This window comes from Podarcis erhardii (genome assembly GCF_964252035.2).
Source record: "Podarcis erhardii genome assembly, chromosome: 4".
Lineage (NCBI taxonomy): Eukaryota > Metazoa > Chordata > Lepidosauria > Squamata > Lacertidae > Podarcis > Podarcis erhardii.
The window spans coordinates 95,376,111-95,392,193 of NC_138508.1; positions in this window are offsets into that span (position 1 = coordinate 95,376,111).

Sequence of the window (16,083 nt, forward strand, 5' to 3'; positions counted from 1 at the left end):
ATAATTATTAAAACTCTTGCAAAGTATGCAGATATCCCGTGTACATAAAGGTGCATATCTCAACAATGATCCTTCTAGCTTAAATGATGTTTCTCACGGAGAGTTAACTTCTCATCTTTTGCACTGCCACAAAGAGTTCATTTCAGTATTTCAACATTAAGAATAGGCTGGATTTCAGAGGACAAATTTTAACAGGATCCAAAGTCAATGCATTTGGGATGCAGATAAACTTTGGGGTTGCTTTATCAGCAAGCTAGTAAGGAAACCTGCATTATTGGTGCTAGAAAACAATATGTTGAAAAGTCACTAGAATTGTAATCAATTAAATCAATAAAATCTTGGGTGCAGAGGAGAGAATGAAAGATTTCTAGAATATATATCCATTTCTCTTTTTAGCAGGCTGCATACAGATTCAGTGTTAGATATAATAACAAAGACACATGCTCAAAACATTTCATCTATATCTGTTTGTGTGTATATATTTGTGATATTATATATGCTATGTACATTTATAATTATGCAGTTTTCTCTATACCGGTTTTCATAGGTAACACATACCCATTCATAAAAACTCTATTTATAAACTGCATCTCTTTCAAACGGTGGCATCAGAGGATGTAAATTGTGTGGATGGCAAATGAAATGCTTCCTTTTGGTGTATTTAGCACTGCGTAATGAAAGGAGCCTTATTTGGAGAAGGTTAGCTCTTTAATCACCTTTCGCCAGCCCACAAGGAGACCCGTTTTACTAGCGGAAGGGAACATGTTGCTGACCAGTTCTTGCAAGCTAATTGTCTCCCTGAATTTGGAGTGCGCAGCAAATGCTGCTTAAGAAAATTGGATCTTCCCTCCAGCGGTGTTTGTTTCTTTGTCACTTTGATTTCATGCCTCCTTCATCACCTTCCATTCTTACCTGCCCTCCTGAAACTGCTGCTTCATTTCCGAGCGTTCCAAAAATAATATCTGATTTGTGCTCTTTGCATGTGTTTGCCCATTCACCCTCTGGCTCAAAGCTCATCTGAAGAAAGCAGCAGCCAAGTTCCTCAGAGAAAAGCCTTTCTGTGAAACTGTGCTTGCTTTGTTGCAGTCAAAGCGTGGTGTGATTTTATATATTTATATCTGGCACTTGCACAACAGCCATAAATAGTACTAAGTGTATCTAAAGCTACCAGAGGGTGCTGGCTTGCTCAAGGTTTGTTAAAAGGAGATTTCACACCCCATTCAAATTTCCAATTAAGGATAAAAAACACACACAACAACTTAGGGGAAACACACACACACACAGAGAGAGTTCCCATTATAGCTCTAAATGTTTCTAAATGTGGACTTTGCACAGAAAATTATTTTGTGGACAAAAATGGAAAATGTATGCCGTGTGTAAACAGTGTGTAATTACAGATTCACAGACCTTTTAAAGGTGCAAATTGTACATGGAAACTTATCTGGCTCGTGAATGATTCTGGAAATGTGCTCCTGAGAAAAAACCTCAAAGGAAGCCTAGTAAAGTCTCCTTCATTTCTGAAGTGAGATTTTTGTTCCCATAGACTCCACAGATGGCTCTGTCATTCGAATTCTCTAGGACAAAAGTATGGATTGATAAAAGGTTCACACATGTTGTCAATGGTTCCTTTCTAGGGCGCTGAAAGTAAATATATTCTGCACATAAACGAGGGCCAAAGAGAGGCTGAAATGTTATTTGTTAGGCCATAAAAGGGCAGCTGTTAATTGGCATGGCTTTTACTTGTTTAGTTTGCCAGAGCATTCATTTAATAGGAAGGCAGCAAGTGCTGTAGTGCCTTGGAGAATAACTGATTGATTGTAGTTTGACTCTTCAAAGGCAACAGCCTACTTCTGGGGAATAAACAGGCGGCTGCATGCGCAGAACAGACTCATGTGCACAAAGACACACAACCAACCAACCCCATATATGTGCTCATACAGGGTAGTCCCTTGGCGTAACCAGGATGATGAGAATAAGAAGACCATAGAGTTGGATTAGAGATTGTTCGATGTGAACAGGGAGAGGAAAACTGAGAATTGAGGTTTCCGGTCAACCCTTTGTGTGCCACCCGAAAGAGGCAATGTGTGTGTCACAAAGCAGACCGAGCAGAAGCTAAAAACAATAGGTCCAAGATGGTTTTATTAACCAGCCTGATGCTATGCAGAACAAAATAAAAAAATTCCTTCCAGTAGCACCTTAAAGACCAACTGAGTTACTTCTAGGTATGAGCTTTCGTGTGCATGCACACTTCTTCAGATGCTATGCAGAGTTAGAGGAACATGAAAGCCCATGGAAATAAGTGGACTTAGGGTCAGATGATACGTTATCACCTTATAGTCGAACTCTGCATTTGGAGTTTTGTTTTGGAAATATCTGATAGTTGCTTCGAAAGCGTATTCAATTTCTGCTAGCGCTGCTCCCCAGTCCAAGGCTGGTGTCTGCTTTATATTATGAATGTATTCATCTAAGTCTCTGTCCTCCTCCATTATGACAGCTACTTTCCCGCCTTTGGGGGCCTTCATCTTGCCCTTTTGTCATGTTAGAGTCCGAGACATCCTCTGAAGTCTCAGACAGAGCTCCGTCTATTTCTTCCTGAAGATCTAACCTTGCAGATTTGCTTTTTGATCCCTTTATTCCTTGGATCTCCACCCCCATCATTCTGCCCGGATGCTGAGGTCCAGCGCTGAGGGCCTTCTGGCGGTTCCCTCATTGCAAGAAGCAAAGCTACAGGGAACCAGGCAGAGGGCCTTCTCGGTAGTGGCGCCCGCCCTGTGGAACGCCCTTCCAGCAGATGTCAAAGCGATAAACAACTACCTGACATTCAGAAGACATCTTAAGGCAGCCCTGTTCAGGGAAGTTTTTAACGTGTGATTTTACTGTATTTTTGGTTTCTATGGAAGCCGCCCAGAGTGGCTGGGGAGGCCCAGCCAGATGGGCGGGGTATAAATAATAAATTATTATTATTATTATTATTATTATTATTATTATTATTATTATTATTATTATCATCACTGAGGCTGTATAAAACTTTTTTATTAGATGTGAATAGGATCCACCTTGTTTAGATTTTTCCCAGGGCAATTGGAGACACAGAATTAGGCAGCATTTAGTTTTCCGGCCTGCCATGCCGGCCCCACCGTATTTGGAGTTTGGGTGCAATTTTCTTCTCGCAAAAAGTAGCTGCTGGGAGAGAGATTTGGATTGGGGCTTCAGCACAGGGGAAGTGGAGTCTAACCCTTTCCACACACTGTGGCCCCAATCCAGATTCCCCCCACCCCTACAAATGGGAAACAAGCAGATTTCAATGTTTCAACCAGCAACTTTTCTCCAAGTTAAGCGCAGCTCTGGGGCAGGAATATGGATCAGAGTTGTTATGTACTGAAGTTCTCACCCTGGGCCAGCAGGGGGATACTGTAGATAGTTTTCACTCAGGTCCACATATGCAAATAAGGGACTGAAAGTGACGTTCAGTGATTGGATAGTTACAGAAAATGGTTACTGTTGCGTTCTAGTGGAGCTCTATATAGGCAGGCTGGCTGAACCCTTCAGTTCAGTTCTGTTCTGGCCTGTGAATAAACAAGAGCTGTTTGAAGAATCCCTGTGTCGTCTGATATGTTCACCCACAACCTAACAAGAGTTGCAACCACCACCAGAAGTGACTTTTATGAAAATAAAATTATATGGGGCCCCATGTCTAACTATGTACCATCCGACTAGGTGATTATTTCCAAATTTCTTTTGAATGTAAATGTATTTCTTTGTGGGAGGGAGGGACAAGTGCTAATCAACATATAAATTGAATTAAATCAGAATATAATAGACGTCTTAATCTCTCCCAGAGTAAATTATCAGCCATATAACTGTTCCAAAGTTGTTGACTACAAGTCCCATCACCCCTGACTCCAGGCTATACTGACTGGGGCTGATGGTAGTTGGTGTCCATCCCTGGCTGTGTGGAGATGCCTTTCTCTCCCAGCTTGACGTAATTGGCAAATTTGAAATTCATCCCCTCCACATCCCCCTTCAAGTAATTTACTCAACAGCAACATCAGATGACGAAGGTTCTTATCTATAAAGTTTAAACCGGAATAAATGTGCTAAGTCTTTAAGGGGCCACAAGTCTCTTTGTAAATTATGCTCTTTAAAGTAAAACACATTTTATCTTTATTTTTACCCTCATTTGTGTACCCATGTATTTTGGATAATTTAATTGGTTTATAAACCCTTGGGGCTTACTACTATCCCTCCAGAGCCCAGAGCTATAACCATGGATTATAATTCTTTCTCTCTCTATTTACATACACACACACACACACACACACACAAGCACACACACACAGAGAGAGAGAGAGAGAGAGAGAGAGAGAGAGAGAGAGAGAGAGAGTGTCTTTAGTTATATTCCAGCAAAATGTAAGCAAGACTAAGTCTGGCTAAAATCAAGAATTTAAGTGTGCATTTAATGGGATTAAATCCATTCTCCTCGGATAATTAAAACAAGATGAAAAAGAGCACTTATTTGTTATTTTGTTTTCCACCATTTCCTGCTTTAGCCTCTGAACAACCATGTGGTAAGTTAGAGGAGTTAATCCTTGGCCAGATCCCTTTCCCTACCGAGTGTCGATTCCCACTTCATATCGGTCACATATATTCAAGGATCTGCTATGGTTTGGCAGATGTAAAAGATGAAGGGAAGACCCATCTGTTTGCAAACACTAGGAGAACTTGCGACAGAGATTTGTAGTTGGCCTCTGTTTCAGTCTTTGGTGAGAGGTGGGGCTTCTTGAGGGAGTTTGTAGTGGCTCTTGGTGTCCTGTTACCATATTAGCGTGTGGCACTGTCGTCTAAACCACTGAGCCTCTTGGGCTTGCCAGTCAGAAGGTTGGCGGTTCGAATCCCCGCGACAGAGTGAGCTCCCGTTGCTCTGTCCCAGCTCCTGCCAACCTAGCAATTTGAAAGCACGCCAGTGCAAGTAGATAAATAGGTACTGCTGCAGCCAGAAGGTAAACAGCATTTCCATGCACTCTGATTTCCATCACGGTGTTCTGTTGTGCCAGAAGCAGTTTAGTCCTGCTGGCCACATGACCCAGAAAGCTGTCTGTTGTATGCCTTGTATCTTATTTCCAGCTGATGAAGACTATTACGAAACAGTAGTATCATTCCGGAGACACTGTCCTTTTGAGGCTTTTGAGACGTCTTCTGTTCATACTTTTGAAAGACTATTGTGAGACTGTCCTTAGACATCTGTTTTGAACACAGGACTTGACGGTCCTCACTACCACTCTGTTATATTGTATATATGAACTTTGATTGGCTTACTCCTATAATTTGAATGATATCATTGTTTTGTTATATATTTTCTACTAACTATTAGCCTACATGTTGTGTTTGTATTGTTGTGATTAGTTCTTATTGCAACACAGGGGTTTGTTCTTGGTTCATGGTTGTCAAATGCCGGCTCCCTCGGCCTGAAAGCAAAATGAGCACCACACCCATAGTCGCCTTTGACTGCACTTAACCATCCAGGAGTCCTTTACCTTTTTACCTATTAGCATGTGTATCTGTTTGCTTAGAGGGCCCTCTGGTAGTCTGGTCTATTGTTTCTTAATCAACAACTTTGTACTTTAGGAATATATTGAGGAAAACAAGAAAAAAAAAATCTGAATCTCAGAAGCCAGAACAGCAAGAGGGATCGCTGTGCAGCCTGCATTCACTCCATAAGACACACACACATTTCCCCTTACTTTTTAGGAGGGAAAAAGTGAGTCTTATAGAGCAAAAAATACGGTAACTTCTTTCTTGCTTTTGCTGTATTTTGAAAAAGTCGAGATGACTTGGTTTTCATTCAGCAGCAGAGACTTGATCAGTCAACTTCCCAAAGGGGGGGAAGAAATAGATTCGTACCTTGAGAACTGCAAACGCTTTTGCACCAACTGAATCCAGACAAGCAGCCGTTTCCGTGACCCACATGAAGGATGCTTATTCTGCTGTTCTGCAGCAACCTTGGCAGAATGCCAAACCCTTCTCTCAGCATTCTGCCCAAAGGCAGGGCGGCACAGGCAGGTTATTTGAAAATTTCATTTACAACAAGAACTGCTCCTTTTATGACCTTAATTGAGGTTAGTGTTTTTAAGTTGCATCAGGGCTTCAGACAGCCTCTTGAATGGAATGCATTTCGTGAACTAAAAGTTGGAGGCTGGCACTCATTATCCCATTTTTGACATATTCCTGCAAAGCCCTTGTGTGCCACCAGTTTTCTTATATCTGCATGTGCCTGACCAGGTCACATCAAAAGAAATTAAACATGGATGACTGACTGAGGCCTGATCTAAACAGGATTCAGGGCAGGCAAAAATGGCTTACCTGTATAGTGTTCCACACAGCAGGCTTCGTGTTTAAGTCAACCCCTTGTTTCTACATACACTAATAATGTATACATGATCATCAGCCAAGCAGAAAGACCTCATGTTATGCCATGTTCATGCCATGTCTAAAATGGCAGATAATTCCTTTGAGAACCACCACCTTCCAATTCCACTTTTAGACCATCTCTTAGAACCATCTGAATATTGTATGTGGCACATTTGTAACACCCGAAGGTGCTGATCATCGGTTTCCCCACTGGCCTGGAAGCTCTCCATTGCACTGGGGAGGTTTGCACGACAACTAAGGGGTGTGAGTGGCACTATGTTCTAAACCACTGAGCCTCTTGGGCTTGCGAATCAGAAGGTTGGCGGTTCGATTCCCCACAACAGAGTGAACTCCTGCTGCTCTGTCCCTAGCAGTTCGAAAGCACACCAGTGCAAGTAGATAAATAGATAAAGCTGCGGGGGGAAGGTAAATGGCATTTCTGGTTTCCGTCACGGAGTTCTGTTGCATCAGAAGTGGTTTAGTCCTGCTGGCCAGATGACCCAGAAGAAGAAGAAGAAGAAGAAGAAGAAGAAGAAGAAGAAGAAGAGGAGTAGTAGCAGTTTGGATTTGATATCCCGCTTTATCACTCCCCTAAGGAGTCTCTTTTTTTTTTTTAAGAAATTTTTATTAAGAGTTTTTTTTATAGCAATAGAGAAGAAAAACAGCATAACAAAAAGCAAACAGAAAAAGAAAAACAAACATAAAATTTAGCATCGTATAATAACCAACTTTTCTTCGTTTTTGGACTTCCTCATGTCTCTCGCTCCTACTTTCCAAATTTATAAAACTTTAACCAGCAATTTATCACCTTATTTCCATTCTTATTGTACACTTTTCCAATATTTTGTCCCTAACTTTGAATATTTTTATCTAGGTCTTAAATATCTAATCTTACCATAATATTTATTCAAAGTTTATTTTTCTCATAAAATTCACTCATTTTCACAGTCTTTTCACCAAATTTTATGGTGCCCTGTTATTTTCAAATCCCTCATCCTTCTTAGCACTCATATAATTTACAGTGTTTTTGTAGGTAGTCCTTGAATTTCTTCCAGTCCTCTTCCACTGCTTCCTCTCCCAGGTCTCGGATTCTGCCAGTCATTTCTGCTAGCTCCATGTAGTCCATCAGTTGCATCTGCCATTCTTCCAGCGTGGGCAAATCTTGAGTTTTCCAATATTTAGCGACAAGTATCCTTGCTGCTGTTGTTGCATACATGAAAAATGTTCGATCATTCTTTAACACCCTCTGGCCAACAATGCCCAAAAGGAAGGCCTCTGGTTTCTTAGGGAAGGTATACTTAAATACCTTTTTCAGCTCGTTATATATCATTTCCCAGAAGGCCTTAACCCTGGGGCAAGTCCACCAGAGGTGAAAGAACGTTCCTTCAGTTTCCTTACATTTCCAACACTTATTATCTGACAGGTGATATATTTTTGCTAGCTTGACTGGGGTCATGTACCACCTATATATCATTTTCATAATGTTTTCTTTCAAGGCATTACATGCCGTAAACTTCATACCGGTGGTCCATAACTTTTCCCAGTCAGCAAACATGATATTATACCCAATGTCCTGTGCCCACTTTATCATAGCTGATTTAACCGTTTCATCCTGTGTATTCCACCTCAGCAACAAGTTATTGTTGTGACATGGGGTTTGTGATTTCAGCTCTCTTGACATAATATGCTGGAGACAGTTCTCTAGTAACACTTCTTTATTAACGCAACAAGACTGAAACTTGAGGAGGGGAGAGCTACATTTATAGGGACAGGGAACAAGCTAGAAAGGATACATTTTGGAGGGAACAATATCAGGCAATCACAGTCCTGCCTTTTGGAGGCAACCAATAAGACAGAGGATCCAAATACAGCAGCTTAAATGAACCAATAGTAGCTGTACCCTCTGGAACCAAAAGGCAGTTACTTTACCCTAATGCAAATACAGACAATAATAATACAGATATAAAATCCTTTGACTCAATACACAACAGTTATACATTCTTGAAAGTACCTTAGTCTTAGGTTCTAACAGTTCTGTTTCCAGTTTCGATTTTTCCACCTGGAATCCTAATTTTTTATCCAATTTAAAAGCCTCTTTGATCTGAGCGTAATGTAGCCAATCTCGCACTTTGTCTTTTAGTTTCTCCAAACTCTGCAATCTCCAATTGTCTCCATCTCTTTCTAGTATCTCCCAATATTTCGGCCATTTGACCTCCATATTGGGTCTTTTCACAGCTTTAGCTTCCATAGGTGATAGCCACCTTGGGGTCTTATTTTCTAATAAGTCTTTATATACTCCCCTAAGGAGTCTCAAAGCAGCTAACATTCTCCTTTCCCTTCCTCCCCCACAACAAACACTCTGTGAGGTGAGTGGGGCTGAGAGGCTTCAGAGAAGTGTGACTAGCCCAAGGTCACCCAGCAGCTGCATGTGGAGGAGCGGGGAATCGAACCCCGTTCACCAGATTACAAGTCTGCCGCTCTTAACCGCTACACCACACTGGCTGGCTGTGGACAAACGCCAGCTCCCTCAGCCTGAAAGCGAGATGAGCACCACAATACCATAGTCACCTTTGACTGGACTTAACCATCCAGGGATCCTTTACATTTTACCTTTACCTGCACAGCAACTATATCCAGAAATTATTGCTGCAGCAGAGATCAGCATCTGTGCAGAGACAAATTCCATATTGACTTGCTACAAAGAAGGAGAGTGTCATGCAGGCAGACCCTTACTGACCTTCCAGTGGTGGCTATCGTGCAGTCGAATAGCCTGCTTTGTCCCACAAGTGTGTGAGGGCCCCTGTGTTTCATACAGAAGCTCCCTGGGTTCCTGTCAGGAATAACGGGGGCAGCAGTACAACCCAACAGAGGTCACAGCATATTCCTATGAAACAGAGGTGGCAGGGAGAATGTAAAGTGCAGTAAGAGGCAGGGAGCAGGTCTCTTGCCTTCTACACATGCTTTGCTTTCCAGAACTACAGTGGTACCTCGGGTTATAGACGCTTCAGGTTACAGACGCTTCAGGTTACAGACTCCGCTAACCCAGAAATAGTACCTCGGGTTAAGAACTTGGCTTCAGGATGAAAACAGAAATCGTGCTCCGGTGGTGTGGCGGCAGCGGGAGGCCCCATTAGCTAAAGTGGTACCTCAGATTAAGAACAGTTTCAGGTTAAGTACGGACCTCCAGAATGAATTAAGTTCTGAACCTGAGGTATCATTGTACTCTCTCAGGCATTCTCACCCAGTAGGGGTTACCGTATTTTTCGCCCTTTAGGACGCACTTTTTCCCCTCCAAAAATGAAGGGGAAATGTGTGTGCGTCCTATGGGGCAAATGCAGGCTTTCACTGAAGCCTGGAGAGCGACCCCTCTCGCTCTTCAGGCTTCAGGAAGCTATCCGCAAGCCGTGGGAGACCCAGCTCTCCCACGGCTAGCGGAGAGCTTGCCGGCACCCTGAAGCTTGGGGCGCGTTGAGCTCAGAACGCCCCAAGCTTCAGGGTTCGCGCAGCGCTCCACTAGCCGAGGGAGAGCCGCGCAAAGTTGCACAGCTAGTGGATAACAGCCTGTTCTGGGGGCTGGGGTCCGGGGAAGCTCAGGCTTCCCCTGCCCCAGCCCTGCACCTGGGGGGCAAATAATTTTTTTCCCCTTTATATCCCCCCCAAAAAACTAGGTGCGTCCTATGGGCCGGTGCGTCCTGTGGGGCGAAAAATACGGTACTTCCAGCCTTGGAACTCACCTAGAAGAAAAACGTCTTGGGAGAGGTGGTTTCAAACGGAAGGGTTCAAAACCCCATTCCCTTAAGTATTTCATAACTCCTCCTCCTCCTTTATACGGTAGCAACCAAAATCCAAGCAAGGTCAGCCACTATTTATCCGTTTAACAAGATGTGTATCGCATTTGAGTGGAAGAAACCCTATAAGCAGTTCACAAAAACTTAAAATATTAAAATCCTTGATGAAAAATAGTTAAGAAGGGGTATTTTAAAACATTCAAAAAATGTCTAAAATCAACAGTAGCCAAAGAGATAAAACACATGTAACTTCTGTGAGTCTGAATAGGTTTGCCTAAACACAAAAGTTTTAAGCATGAGCCAAAGAGAATACAGAGAAGTTCATACAAATCTTTATTTATTTATTTATTTGATATTTTATTTATGGTTTTCAGGTTTACACATTTCAATGGTTTTACAGTCATTTTAACATTTCAAAACTTGGCTTCCTTCCCCCTCTTTCTGCGGTTCCTTAAATTTATTTTTAATATTTTCTGCATATCCAAATTAACTTAATTTGTTCATTTATTCATCTACTTTAAATATATACTCTTATGAAACTGCAGGTTATTACAATAATCCTGCCAATGTTCTTATCTGTTTACAATTTGTTTGTAAATATTCAATAAACCATTTCCATTCTTTTATAAAAAGTTTGTTATCTTGATTTCTTATTTTCCTGGTAAATTTTGCCATTTCTGCATATTCCATAAGTTTTTGTATCCATTCTTCTTTTGCTGGGACTTCTTCTTCTTTCCATTTTTGGGCAAGTAACATTCTTGCTGCTGTAGTCGCATACATGAATAAATTTCCGTACAGTTTGGGTAGTTCTGTCCCTATAATTCTCCCAAAGGAAAGCTTCTGGGTGTTTTTTTTACAAACTATTTTTAAACATCTTTTCCAACTCATTATATATCATTTCCCAGTAAGCTTTAACCTTACTACAAGACCACTACATATGATAAAAAGAACCACCTTTCGTTTTACATTTCCAACACTCATTTGATTTAGATTTATGCAGTTTTGCCAATTTACTCGGTGTTGGGTATAATTTTTCATATAATTTCCTCTTAAACCATAACATGCTGTAAAATTTATATCCATATTCCACAATCATTCTCATGCTTCCATAACTGTATTATGACCAATATCTATTGCCCAATGTGTCATTGAGGATTTGACTTGGTCATCCTTTGTCTCAAATTCCAATAATATCTTATGCATTTTAGACAGCACTTTTACGTTACATTACATTTCAACAGCTCTCTCTCCTGTTGTGATATTTATTCCTCACACACATCTTGTTTGAGGAGCCTATTACCTGCTTCTTCCCACACACATATTAATGAAACACTTGACAATAAGAGGTTATCTAAACCACTAAGATTTAATGACCAAAGTTCTTTCATCTGTTGCATTACTTATTATGCAACGTTCACGTTTATGTTTTTTGTGAAACCTATATCCATTTATGCCACCTCCTTTTCTTTCAGCGCAGACCATAAGAACCCATGTTTGTTCATATTTATTTATTTCAAAAACTACTCCGCAACTTGAGTAATCACAACTATGTTCCACACAATTGGGTTTAAGTTAGAGAAATATTTCTCTGTCATAAAGCATGATATTCCAGCTGGTTTAAGTCTCAACCCTTTCAGAAGTTGTCAGAATCTTGTAACCTAAGGCCCATCTAGATCAAAATAACTTTTACCAATTTCCTCCACCAAAATAATGCCATGCTTCTACCGTTGAACTAGTTTTCTATATGAAGGCAGAGTCTGTAGACTGAGACCTGATGAGGCATCTCTGAAGAACTCAGCAACGTTCTGATTTCCTGGAGGTAAAGAAGAAAGACCAAGGATCAAGGAAGAAAGCTTTCCCCAGAATATCCAAAATGGAAATCCCATAGGGGACAAACTGTCTTGGAGTCCCCTCTCCCTTTATAGTAGTCTAGGACATGCCCTTTCTTAAAGCCCCATGTGTAAGAAGAACCATTTCACAAAACATGTACAAACCGTACAAGTTGCCTAAAGTCATGCAAACCAGATTTAAGAACAAACAGCTCTACTTGAGAGTGAAACATCCAATCCAAATTTATTTATTTTTTAAGTACACGAGACATTAATGCACCCTGGAAAAAAACATTTATCTCAGCCATAGCTCCAGGGGAAAGATGACAGATACTTTCCATTGCTGTAACAAGAAGCAAGATGATCCCTGGCAACAGCATCAAGTAACCAGTTGCTTAAAAGATGCACTGTTGGCAAAAAAGGGGGGGCAACCTCCCAAGGAGGCAAAGGAAAATCTACAATAAGCAGCAGGAAGATCCAACCAATCAGTATTTGTATTCGCTTGGCTCCATGGGTTCTTTCAATCATTGCACATACAAAATGATATTGTTATTGCAATGGAAATAACAACTTAAAAATTTTTAAAAACTATTTCCCAGTTTCTTGCACAACATGAGACGAATAATGACCATTGTGAGTCGAGGACCCACCACCCGCATAGAGATAAATAAGACACAAGGACACAAGTATTTTAGGTTAATGGGCGAATTAAGGCCACAACTTTATTGGTTATAGCACATGAGTGGCATTGGCTTAGGCATTGGATCAAACGATCTATACATGACTCCACTCCGCTCGGCGGGGAGTAATTTGAGGGTTAACAACCAGTGGAAGAAGAAGAGTTTGGATTTGATATCCCGCTTTATCACTACCTGAAGGAGTCTCAAAGCGGCTAACATTCTCCTTTCCCTTCCTCCCCCACAACAAACACCCTATGAGGTGAGTGGGGCTGAGACACTTCAAAGAAGTGTGACTGGCCCAAGGTCACCCAGCAGCTGCATGTGGAGGAGCGGGGAAGCGAACCCGGTTCCCCAGATTACGAATCTACCACTCTTAGCCACTACACCACACTGGCTCTCTCACACTGGAAGGAGCTTGCTGATGCAAATACAACTGGAAAAAACCCCTGAAGTCACAGTGGGTCATGCCATGGCCTTAGCCACCAGGAGGGCATCGGACAGGATCCACAACCACCGGATTCCTTTAACAGAATACCCAAACAAGGAGAGGGGTAGGTGATGGCCACAACCTGCCCTCCAACGCACTACACATATTCCAGTGCCTAATTGCCTGTTATGTACTGAGTTGAATAGGATCCAAACTGCAGCAGTCTGATTGGTCCTAGAACAATAGGATTCAGAATGCAGCAGTCTGATTGGTCCTAGAACAATGCAGCAGTATGATTGGTTGGCAGGAACTACCCAATCATGCTCCAGATAGAAGTGAATCCACAACCTGATTGGCTTAGAGTAGAATTCCGGAATTAGCCAATCATGTGCAGCCCATTGTGTAAATAATGTATATAAAGCAGATACTTTGAGGGGACTTTCATTCATTCCTCCTCACCACTATGAGCTGAATAAAGAGCATGAAATCACTTGCGACTCTGAGTATATTTCATTGCCAATACCAGAAAGTTGTGACGAATTGCTATGGGGTGGGCGAAAAACCAAGAGGCTGGTGCCAATCTGCCAATTGGATAAAAATTCCTACCAGGCCCCTTGGGCAACCAAGGCAACCAACTAATGCCCATAGCAAGGTCAAAAGAAAGAAATGACCTAAAGGGAGGGAGAGCAGGTGATCCGGCGAATGGAGCCTGGCACTGCCGCGGCGAATGGAGCCTGGCACTGCCGCGGCCGCTTAAATGTGGCTAAACCCTGCCCACACGCCAGCCCTATTGGCTGGCTGATGTGCTTGGTGCGGCAGCAGAAGAGAGCTGACGCAGGGGGCCGTATACATCCCCCTGCTGACGCGGGAGCCGACTCCCGCTCACAACTCCTCCCCTCTGGAAAGAGGAGAGGTCTTTCCCACCCCCCCAAGGACAGTAGCTTCCAGGAGAGGAAATAGGCACTTAGTGTAGGACGAACCCACTTAAGATTCAGCTGCAAACCAGTTTTAAAGGGCCAGTTCAATGCCTCACCTCACATTTGGGCTGTACCAGTCCAGGTTTCACACGGAGAGTTGTTTGTTTGAAAGGGCCCCAATATTTATTTGCCAGAAAGAAGGCTTGGAAATCTTGCTGTATGTTTCTCCTCTGACCCTGCCACAGCCACAACCTAGAAAGTGAAGGCTGGTCCCGGACCGGTCAATTGTGTCTAATTTTAAAATGAAGCTCAAAATAATAACCAAGCATGTTGCTTTGTCTGATGGTTTGAGAGAATAATTCTTACCCTTTCTGTCCCCTGCCCCATCCCCATTTTCTTGAGTCATTTGTATGGAGTCATACAAGATATGCCTGCACTATGGAAATTTGCCGGACAACTGGACTTGCTGGTAGCCTTATCTGCCTTCCCCCGGAGACGTTAAAATGCAAGGTGACAACCTGGCTTTTGTTTGGGAAGTACCTGTATGGAATCCTGATGATGTTTTAGGGGACGGGGATAGTGGACTGCACAGCAATAAGGACATGGGAAAGCCCATCAAAAAGCCAAAATGTCAAGTCAAAAGCAACACACAAAATTAAATGTATTAATCTTTTCCCAATGTAAAGGCAGCATTGCGAGTAAACAGATTCTTCAACTGCCGTACAGTCTTCATGCAAACAAGACATGTTTTCAAACAAGTCAGCACATTTGAAATCCTATTTCCTAAGAGAGGTCATAAATACAACTCAGAGCCTTTTCCAATTTAAAGCTAAGCATGAGGTATACTGTATTGTATACAAGATGAAAAATGGTATTAGGGAATACACTGGGGGGAATGAACTGTGTCTTTTTTACTTCCTCCCCCTTTTGCTAGAACGTCTGTTTCAATATGGGGCCCACAAGGCAGGAAGATAGTGAAAACACGAGATATCTTGCAACTTTAGTCGTTCTCAGAGTAGGCCTACTGAAATATCAGGTCCCAATGATTTCTATGGGTTAAGTAGTAGTAGTAGTAATTTATTTATACCCAGCCCATCTGGCTGGGTTTCCTCAGCTACTCTAAGCGGCTCCCAACAGAATATTAAAAACACGATAAACCATCAATAATTGAAAACTTCCCTAAACAGATGTCTTCTAAAAGTCAGACAGTTGTTTATTTCCTTGACATCTGATGGGAGGACATTCCACAGGGCGGGTGCCACTACTGAGAAGGCCCTCTGTCTGGTTCAAGTTGTATATCACCCAGTGTCATCAGTGTAGCACCCAGGTGATTTTTAGACAACCAGCGTTCCCTCCAAGCAAAGCCATCTTGCATTCTGAAAAAAAGTTTCACAGTAGCTTAACTATGGTTTATTCACCATGAACAAACCACACTCGTAAGCCAGTTCCTTCTTCAAATATTTCAGCAAATAGCTGATTACATAACCCTATGAAAGTCTCTTATAGTGCTGAGTGTCTTATAGTGCAATCCCATAGACATCTGCTCAGAACCAAGTCTCATTGAATCAGTGGGGCTTATTCCCAGGCAAGTGTATATAGGATTGCAGGGACCTGAGGAGGAATGACCTCTGGGAGAAGCGCAGAGAGAAGAAACACAATCGTGCATCTGCAGCGGCGCAATTGGATGCCTTCATCTGGTCTGGCTGCAACAAAACATGTCTCTCCCATATCGGTCTCTACAGCCACAGCAGGCATTGTAACTCTTCGACAGTTTGACTTCACTCCCAAAGGTGCGTTCTTCCGTTGTCTCCTGAAACAGACAGATGCCAACATGTTAATCGTTGTTCGCCATCTGCAGTATGGAGGTAAAAACATTGGCCTACCTTATAGGTAGCGCTGTGGGTTAAACCACAGAGCCTAGGACTTGGCGATCAGAAGGTCGGTCGTTCGAATCCCTGCGACGGGGTGAGCTCCCGTTGCTCAGTCCCTGCTCCTGCCAACCTAGCAGTTCGAAAGCATGTCAAAGTGCAAGTA